The sequence below is a fragment of the Phaenicophaeus curvirostris genome, chromosome 2, assembly GCF_032191515.1.
Source record: "Phaenicophaeus curvirostris isolate KB17595 chromosome 2, BPBGC_Pcur_1.0, whole genome shotgun sequence".
NCBI lineage: Eukaryota > Metazoa > Chordata > Aves > Cuculiformes > Cuculidae > Phaenicophaeus > Phaenicophaeus curvirostris.
In genome coordinates this window covers 38,218,954-38,229,551 of record NC_091393.1, presented here as the reverse complement: position 1 = coordinate 38,229,551, position 10,598 = coordinate 38,218,954, and positions in this window count along the sequence as shown.

Here is a 10,598-nt window from a genome sequence, read left to right as displayed (position 1 = left end):
AGAACATGAGATTTTCAATTTATTTTAAAACTGATCTATGAGATTCTGCAAACTATTTGATTAGACATCTGGCAATAAAGGAGGTAATATATTGACACAGGTGATATAGGAATGCCATTGCGGTACTTCTAGGCACCCCCTTCTCTTAAGGTAGTAAAAGCCTCATACAGACAGCTATCACAGTCTTATTCAGGTGGCCTCAATTCAAGTCTAGTCCTGTGCTCACCATTTGCTGTCAGCAAGAAGCCTCTGAGAGCTTAGCACTACCATGAGGAAACATGGACTTAGGTGGAATTTAGGATATCTGAATATGGTCCCTGGCAGCACAAACAATCAGACCCACAAAAGCCAGTCTGCAGAGTGGTATGCAGATGTATAAGCTGATTGGAAATGGGAAAGAGGAGCTTATGCCTTAAATTCACCCTTTTTCAGGAACAGAACTGGAATAGGACTTCAGCACTGCTGTTCTGTGCAACGTCCACCTTTTGGCACCTTAATCCAAAGCTGAGGTCAAGATCTTATTATTCATGTGCCCAACAGCACATTGAATTTTACTAACACTAACCCATTTAGAACTCTGGTGTTAGTATAACAGGCTTCAGCAATAGCTGTTTGGTGAAACTCAAAGCTGCGCATGATTCATATTCAAGATCTCACCAGTCATGACATTTTCTGAGAGTCATTATGCAAAGTTTGAAATGTCTGGCAGAAAGGCTGCAAGGCTTGATCAATGGATGCAGATGAGGTGCTCCAGAGAAAACAAGCCAAAACCTATGGGGACAGACTGACCTGGAAAGGTCTGTCCTTTCAATTGTTGTTACGGAGGCATATTGTTAGAGCAACCTTAATTGCCTCTTAATGAAGATTTATTTGGATGGGAGAAGCAGGAATCAACATGGTTGTTGATTTTTTTAAGAGATACTGAAAGAACAGGCTACAATCAAATTCCTATCGTTAGTTAATGACAACAGAAGAGACATAATGAGGTTAAAGCAGCAGCAGAGAAAAATTAGCTGAAGTGGAGAACTCTTCATTTGTAGAGCTACAGAGAGATTAAATTTGTCATAGTAAATTGTGTAAACATTTTCTTAAAAAATATAGAGGCTTAGATTAGATACCTTTCCAATGACAATGGTTTCCAAGATGAGTTTGAGATGTGGGATGGACTTATTGCCCTTCTTCTTTCAGCTAGGTCTCGATCCAGTTTTCTTTGTGTATATCATCCTCTCATTCTTAAGTGACTCAAGAAAAATTACAATAAATCTTCGGGCTATTTTATGACGCAGCTTTTACTCTTTTGTTTCCATGACCATCCCTTCTCAGACCTCTGAGGTCACAAGCTCTATCTCCTTTGGCTGCAGAAATTTAGTAAGAACTAAATTTTTATCTTGGTTGAATCTATTCAGCTCCAGTGTAATAAATAACATTATGTAATCAGAAAACACAGCTAAAGTTAAGTGTGAGGGGAATCTTTCAGTGTCTCTCACGGTCTTAGGGCTCAGATTCTCCTTTATGTTTACATACCAAACAATATTATGTTCTCAACAAGAAAGCAGTAATCTTGTCTGAGATGCAGGCTTGGAGCTCTTTTGGCTGCCGCGTAGGGAATGCAATGGCTTGGCAGCACAGAGCCAGTGCAGCAACTGTTTCAGCCTGAATTATCCTCTTGGTTCCACGAATATCATCAAATCTAGCCCTTCACCTCCCAAATTTTGAAAAGTTCTATTTCAGCAGAAAGAAAAAACAGAAGTACATGGAGGAATGAAAATAACATCAGTCTGTAAGAGAAGGGATTGTGAGCAGTTAACAGTGCCTGAATATGTGATACTCTCTACTATGATTTTGCTTGTATTCGCATCTCATGATTGGTGTGGGATGTCGGAATGTCATAATTATACTGAACCTGTACAAGGCTCACCTGAAGGGCAAGACATAGTCACTGAAATCAAGGGAATTAAGGTGCTCCTTAGCACTAACTCCTGAGGGACATTCATGTCTACAAAATAAAGTGTAATAAAAGGCAGAAAATCAGATCACCAGCCTCAGTGGAGTGAGGACGGATGAACTGCTCATAGGGCTTACACTGACACAGGCCTTTTTTGTGCACAGAGCACCTCAAAGGCAGCATCTGAGCATCTGTTCTGCCTTGAGATTAGACAGACAGTGAAAACCAATGGGAACATCATTTCTGTTGTGCTAATACTGTAAAGAAAACACCATGGAGAGCTCTCCTCTCCTTCCTTCAGCATTGTGTCAAAACCATCAGTGTAATTGGGGCAGGGGGAACATGTCAAGGACAAACTTGAGCCTTCACTCCAAGCCACTTCACTCATACAGCCACGTGCCTCAGCTGACATGCTACATTCACAAAGCTACCAGCAGAAAACCAGCCCAGCAAACTCCACACCATGGGGAAAGGAGACCCCTTCCAGCTACCAAGGCATGGGAGGGCCATTTTGTATGTGATGGTAGACCTTGCAGAAATGCCTAAATACCAGTTCCAGATCCCCTTGTGCCTGGAAAATTGCTATGAAATTTACACAGTTTTCTTCTTTAGGTATACAAGTCGTAGGGTATTACACCTGGTCTTCAAAATCTCTCTCAGTCAGGTCTCCATGTGAGAAGGCTTTCCCAGAGACCACAGGCACCTTGTATCAACTGTTCTACAGATGTACTAATTCCTGCACAAGAGATGAACTCCCATATGGTACCTTATTTTTCAGGTCTTCTTATCTTATGAAAACTTTGAGCATTTGTCAACAAACTCTGGTCCTCATCTTCCTGGAAAAGCAGATTTAGTCTGTGGCTGTTTCCCTTCAGTTTGGAGCACAAAGATAGGATCCTGTCAACAGCTGGAAAGAAAGATTTAATTGCCTTCCCTGTCTCTGATCAAATAGTTACTTGGAAAATAGCTGCCACAGAGGCAGTCTTGTGATAGCACAATGCTTTGAGGAGTCTTCTGGTCAAGAAAACCTATGTAAACTAATAAAAAGAAAACTTCTAACAAGTGGAGAAATCAGAAAATACGAATATATGTTCTGTCACTTCTTTGCACTGATCTCCTGGTTTGGAATCAGTAGTGGAACAAAAGTATTTCCACAAAAAAAGAAAATTTGTTTAGTCAGAATTTAAGATGTCTAGCTTATTGTTCGTGATTTCTGGACATATCACCCCTATGAACAGCATTGCTTCTGACATACAGGATTCAGGCAGGCAATGTGTGCAGTGTCTTTGATGACTGCAGTTCCTGTGAAAGAGTGTAAGGTTTTGTATGGAATATTCTAGCTAAAAATACAGGGTGGCATACCTGACAGAGTGTGTGCCTCAGTTACCCTGATTCTCCTTTCTGGTTGTCGGCAGCCAGAGTAAATGGTGATGCTGTTGGCATCCTTTGTTATTTCATGTGCTTTGAGGAAGAAACAGGAAGGAGCCGAGCAACTGGGAGGACCTGTCGCTTCTCTGCGACCATCCTCCATGTGTAATTCCTCTATAGATCTGAAAAGAAAAGGAGGCAGAGAATATACTAGGGACCAAAGAGGATTTTGATCCCATGGCACTTTGGAGGAGGGCAAAGAGCAGTGGAGATTTTGTATGGGATGCATAAGGTGAGGCAGGAAGTACTTCCCTACAGGCATGTTTTTTCATTAGGAAAATAAGCTTTATAGAGCTCTTGCATGGTCATTAAAAAAAGGTCAGGCTTAAAGCCTGTCATGTCATTAATGTAACAGGTAGGCTAGATTTTAAAAGGAGAGAGCTTTGGGAGTAAGGAAAGGACTCTGTGTGTCCTTCAAGCTGTGCATGTACACTACTAGCAAGATACTAATTGGAACCAAAAAGTTTCTAGTTGTTACACTTCAGCTCCTGTTTTTAATAGCCATTTGCCCTTACAAGGAAAACAGTCTGAGAGAGAATTTTGTGACTGCCTGATGAATTTTCTACACTGCTTTGGGGGAAAAAAAAATATCTTCAATTGCATTATTTGTATATGATGGAATGAAAATGGAAGAAACGTTCTGAACACTGACAGCTGTCAGTGTCTTCTCTTGTTGAAAATCCCTGGAGACTTTTTTTCTCAGTAGACTGAACTGGAATTAAATGAAGTAGTTGAGGAAGAAAGGTAAAATGGACCCTTGTTTTGGGTCACTGGAGCCAAGTTCTGAGTGATGCTGGCTGCTGTGATAATGTTTTGAAGTGCCTGGCTGCAGGTCCCACCTGATTTTGCCATGCTGCCTGCGTGACAGTGTGGTGTGGAAGAAACAAGAGAAGTCCTCCCTGACCCAAGGATGAGTTTGCTGGTGGCCAAGACAACTTGATGCTGGGCAGTAACAGAAATCTGCTGTAATGCGCCCTAACATCTGGCTTATGTCATCTTTTTCTGGTTCAGCCGATACCTTTTATCATGTGAAAATACTAAAAACAGATCCAAAGCCTCCATGTATAATTGAGGCTGTAGCTGTTGTTTCTTTTTTTATTATTATTTGAGAAAACCTTTATAGCTCCCTTTAGATTTTCCTGCTCATGAATTATAAGTCTGCTCTTCAAAGCAGAGGAATGCAGTTTTCTGGTGCTGGGATCTGTCACATCTCTTGTAGGAAGATAGACAGTTTGACTGCTCCAAGCTGTGTAATTGCAGCAGTCAAAGAAAGGGTTCGCTTGTTTTTTGCTTTCTCGGGCGCACAGTAGAGAAGAGGCAGACAAGCTCTCTTTACACTGTCTCAAAATTTGTTTCCATGCTGTCCTTTCAAGCTAATCTTATTTCTCCATTGAATGCTCATAAAGCAAAGGTAGGAGCAGCACAGACCTTGCCTCATTCACTGCCTTTCCTGCAGAGAGCTTCACATGTTGCATCCAGAAAGTCTAAGCTCTTTAGATGTTATGTGGGTCTACAAGCTCTTACTCCAGGCCACTTGGAAGGCCAGGCTAGGTGGGAAGAGTGTGACCTGGGCCTCACTGGGAGCAGGTACAGTGATGGTTACAGGGGTATTTTGAGGGAAGAGCACCATAGCTTTGCTCTGAGGAGGGATCGTCCCACCAGAGCCTCCCAGTGTATCCCCTTTGCAGCTGGCAGGCAGCTGCAGTGGTAGGACTGCCTATAGCTCTGCAGGCGCTGGTGGGAGAGGCTGCAGCTTCCTGAAAGCTGGCAGCCTACGCCCCTGGCCAGAGGCAGATGAATCAGTAACTGCAGGGAGCAAAGGAGCTCAAGGGTATGGAGGTCAGAAAAAGGGTGTTATAGGACCACTGTGGGATGTAAACTCTTCCTGGGCTCTTGGTTTTGTCTGATTTCATCTCTAGGGGCAGGTTGCCCTGTCTATGTTTTCATGGTCTGTAATAACAGATGCTTTTTAATGAGTGCACAGACAGAGAGCCTATTGTCTGGATTTGTGCCTCAGAACCACATGGTGGGAAGGGCTACTCTAGCACTTGCTTTTGTTTACTCTCTTTCCAAGGATGTGTGGTCCTTAGAAGGATGGGGGTGAAGGATGAGGGCCTTTCTGTCTTTCAGGTGTTCTTAAGGGCCAGGCAAGAACGTAGCCTGTTTGTATTATGATTGGTTTCCTCAGAATTACCTATTTCCTGGAACTGCTTGAGAAGGACCTCTGCATGCATTTAATCTGGACAGATTCTGTGGGTAACCAAACAGCCCCAATAAACAACGGTGGCCTATCTGAAAATATTTTCTGTTTGTGAACTTTGCAACGTTGCCTGAGCCTAGTTAGAAAGCCTGGCTTGTGTGTACATATTTTCTCTTCTTTTAGTGTCCCAGCGGGGAGGAGTCCCTGGAAGGCTATCAAGCATGGACTGGTTTTCAGAGCTTACTCCTTGCCAGCAGCTTCTCTGTGTGAGGCCAATAAAATTTGTTTGCAATTGACAACAATAGAATATTTTTGCACTTCACAGTATGTCTCCTTGGGACTAACTGCTGTTTGGAAAGGCTCTTAAGTCTATTCCTCCACTTTGCCCCATGCAGGACGAGGACACCACCCTTTCTTCCCCTGTCTCTACAACATGGTGACTGTTATAAACACTGGGGTGGGCTTACAGACTGGCTGGAGAGGAGGTGCTTCCAAGCACAGACCTAGGAGGGGTCAAAGAAAGGATAAAAGCTGGGGAAGTGGAACTTGGCTCTGAATTCAAAGAGGTCATGGGTGAAAAGTGTTCTTTTAAGAGACATTGAGATGCAGTAGGAGTATGGGGCATCTAGGTGTTCTTCCTACAGAGTTAGGGGCAGGTCATCTGATGTAATTCTGTCTTGTTAACCCATTTTCCCACTCAGCCTGTGCCACCCACATCGAGTGGCCAAAAGAAGAAGCCTGATCACTTATGGGGGCAGAAGGGCATAGAGGGACTTCCAAAGGGGTGTGAAGGCCAACTCAGAATACAGCCACATGTTCTGTCCATCCTGCTAAATGATGCTTGAGGACCTGTTTTTTTGGGGTTGTGAGATGGGAAGATGACATGTCCCTCTGCAGCATGAGTCTTTTTCTTCTTCTTCCCTCATTGCTAGAGATTTTAAATAAAAACGCAAGCAGGGGGCAAGTGGTTTTAGTTTTGCCAGTGTCTCTCTCTTTGAAACACATTGATGTGAGACCTAAGCGTATGACAAGTGTGCATTGCAGCACGGTGATGGCCCATGTTGACCAGGGAGGCATTTGAGCACGCCATGCAGCTGGGTCAGAAAGTAGTGATCTGTTCTGCAGGGCTGGAGATCACTTTGGCACTGGGACACACAAATGCTTTTTACTTTCTGAAACTGTCAGCCCCAGGTTGATCATCTTACATCCAGAAGGCAGTGTGGTCCCAGGAGCAGTGCCCAGGAGGCTGAGTGGTGGCATGCTCTGAGACCTCTGCCCTGTTCCTGGGACAGTAAAAGCTTTTTCACTAGTGTAATGTAATGCTGAGATGGATCAGATGCTAAGCATTGCAAAAGTTTTTAATCTCTCTTTTTGTGGCCATTAGTGAAGATTCCAGATCCTCCTTTCTTTCTAGCCTTATGAGATAACTGTGGATGCTAAAAAAAAGTGGAATAGGCTGGAAAGTAGGTCACGAGGTTGTGCATGGGTGGCACACAGCAAATGAGAAGGGGTAGTGCCTTCCTAAAGGGTGCCATAATAAGCTGCAAAACAGATGTTCTGTCTGGGGTGACCCAAATTCTGTGCAGCTGGGACTTGTCCTTGGCAGTTTAAGGCGCCCTGTGAATTTTCGAGAAAAGCTCCTTCACTGAGATGCGACACCCTTGCTGTCACAGTAACCCATAGAGCAGCTGGGGAGACCCCACCATGGAGGGGGAGATTACTTATACACTCATGGGATTGCTAACCCAGTAGTTTGCGACCACAGCCTTTCTCTCACTCACTGCATCTTCTAAACCTAACACAAATGCCTTTTGTTGTGCTACTCACATTGGTTCTAACACCCTTACAAAATGAAATACTGTTCTGTTCCCGAGAAGGGTAATTATTACAGATCTTACAATATTTTCTAACACCTCTGATCCCCATTGCCTAAATTATTTTGTAACATTAAGAAAACGGCAGCATCTCTATTTCAAAAACAGCGAGAAAGGGTTATATTTAATACAGTTGTTTAAAACACTATACAGACCGTTTTACTACTGTGCAATAAAAAAAATAAATTATGTGAACAGTTATATCTTCCTCAAGTTTAGCAGCTGGATCTTTTTTAAAAATCTTAGCAGTTTGATTTTCCCAGTTCTTGTAAGGGACAATTAAACTTCATGATCTACACTTCAAAAAATGATGTGCAATTTTGAGAATTTTCATTTAAAAGTTTCCCTACTTGAAATATGTCAGAAGTGCTTTATTTTTCAAAGTGATGATGTCTGGTGGTTCTTGAAAAGCAAAATGGAAACATCTCAAGCAGATAGAGTCAGTGTTTCCCAGATAAACAGCTCACAGAGAGTACCAGGGCAAAGGCTGATCTTACACGTGCATTCACCTCATGGTCTGGATATGTGTAACTGATTGCAAAATCTGCTTCATTGAGTTTTTAAACAAGAGAACATAAATTTTAGTTAAAAAGGAACTAAAATCAGATGCTTCCTAATCTGTTGAAGAGCATTATATGATGTTTCCATTGTAGCTGTTTCACTTCCACACTAGATAACTTGTATGGTCAGTTTGGTAAAAATTTGAAACTTTAATGAAGTTTTCTGACTCATTTATAATCTGATGTTTCTTGTAAGATTTCAAATTTCTGACAGCATAGAAAACCTGAAGGGGCAAAGGAGAAAAAACAGTAGAAACCGTCTTATGTCTAGTGTTCTTCATGGCACAAATGATACATTCATCTCAGGAAGTAGTTCATGTACTTGTTTAGTTTTGGAAAGGATTATTTGTTTGAAAGGGATACAAAACAGCTTTGGCTCCCTGTTCCTGATAAATCAACTTTTCTGGAAGTTGACTGATTCCTTTGGAGCTTTGAAATGTATTTGCTTAGCTGAACAAGATAATGAAAAGGAACCAGTCTGGTCATTAATTATCTCATTAGCTGCATTTAAGTCAGCATTTACCACACCGCAGTGCTGTACATGAGAATTAGCTCTTGCTCCTTTTGCATGCAGAGGCTCCATATGCTGGCACTGAAGTCAGTTAGATGGTTCCCACGAAGCAAGCATGCAGAATTCAGTCTTTGACAGAGGACAAAACTGAAGCCTTGCTGTTTATTTCAGGCAGTCGTAGCAAAGGCTGAATAAAACACAGCAAGATAAAATCAAGTAACAGTTGAGGCCTGCACACAAAATATTTTTATGCTAGGAATTTATTGCAATACTGCCTGTATAAATATTATGATTCATTCCATTCTTTAATATTGTTAAACAATGGGTGTTCCTTAAAAAGAGATGTTGCTATACATGCTATTTTATGCGTCTCGGTAAGTACAGGCAGCATTCACTCTTGATAGCTACAGATCAAATTACAAGCAAGGCACAGAGAATTATATTTCTGTAAAGGGAAACCCTAGTCCCCCGTTGGGTTCCTGTGAAAGAGGTGGCCAAAAGCCAGCTAACTTTGCTCCCCAACTGCAAGGAGCCAGGCTGCAGTATACTGCTGGCAGCACTCAGCATCCCCAAGGAGGTTTTTCTGAGCAGCGTCCAAGCACAGCCACCACCCAGGACTGCACGATCTGGTCTGCAGCTGGGGAAGCTTGTGCTACAACTCATGGTTGGGGTGGTGGCCAGAAGAAGATCCATCCAGGGCAGCTGGAGTCTCTCCTCTTCCAGCCTCCAACGCTGCTCCTGCAGGACATGGCAGTATCGGCAGGATTGCCACAGCATCCGATTGTCCCCAGGGGCTGGGGTAACAGTTGACACAGGTGCTGCCTACGGCACTGCCCTAGTGGTTACGCTGCATGAACTGCACCAGCCATCATAGCAATGCAAGACTCTGGGCACCTGCTTCCTCATTCACTCCTTCCTGAGAGCATTTAGACTGATGTAAGACTACATCTCTCTGACTGCTTGTTCTTCCATAGGAGGAGAGTAACTTCCACTGCAAAAATTTGCTTTGCACAGGTACAGCTGTGCTCTCACCATGGATTGTACAACTCATTCGGTAAAATCGCCAACCCAGCAATACAGCATACAGAGCAAATTTATACATAAAACCTTTATTGCATACAAATGATGAAGACATTGTAGTATTATGTAAAGCCATTAATTAACTGTAGGGTGGGGGTGGCTTTACCAATTTCTGTTTGGACAGTAACTGTCTATAATTACCATTTTGATAATTCACCGAAACATTTACAGCGCTGCTTAACACCGGTTTTCAAAGTGGCAGTTGTTCATTTGAGCCTTCTGCCAATACTCATCTCCTGCAAGATACATGGGGGTTTATATATATGTATATGTACTGTAGAAATAGTATTTCTTTAAAGGCCTGGTGGAACATCTCAGATTCTATTAATGAGCTCAGTCAGGCTGTCCTTTAAAAGATTCATAAGTGATCAGGGAGGATTTTTGTGGTTCTCTTTCATTTCTTTCTTAACAATGTACCCAAGATGGCTGCAGCTCTATTAAAAATGTATCCTAATCACTGTTTAGGTAGAGTTCAGTGCCAACTTTCATTTTATCTTCAGATAAGCACCTCTCACTAATTTCTTACAGTCTCCTGGGACTGAGGATTTCCATACTTGGTTTTACTCTTGGATTATGTCAAAAAAGTTTGAACAAAATAGTTTCAGATAAATGAATGTGAAGCAAAAAATATCTTCCATATGTTGTTATCAGAATCTTCTGCATCTGTTTAAGTCAAAAATTGCAAGCCAGAAATCTTTACACTGGCTTACGTTACAGCCTCTTCAAGAAAACACTCTCTGGTTCAAGAAAATTGGTTAAGTAGTTTTAAATCAACTTGTCATTTTTTCTGCATACTATGTGGACCCCTTTCATTTTCCCACCCTCCCCAATTTTCTTAATCTAGTTTTAAACCCTTGTATAAAATGAGTTTGCCAGGGATTCATTTACTAAGAATATCTTTAATGACATCTCAGTTATGGATACATTTGTCAAGAACTCCAGTTTTTAAAGTCAATTGACTTCAAAAAGCCAGAGTGGATGCCATTGCTTCAGTATATGT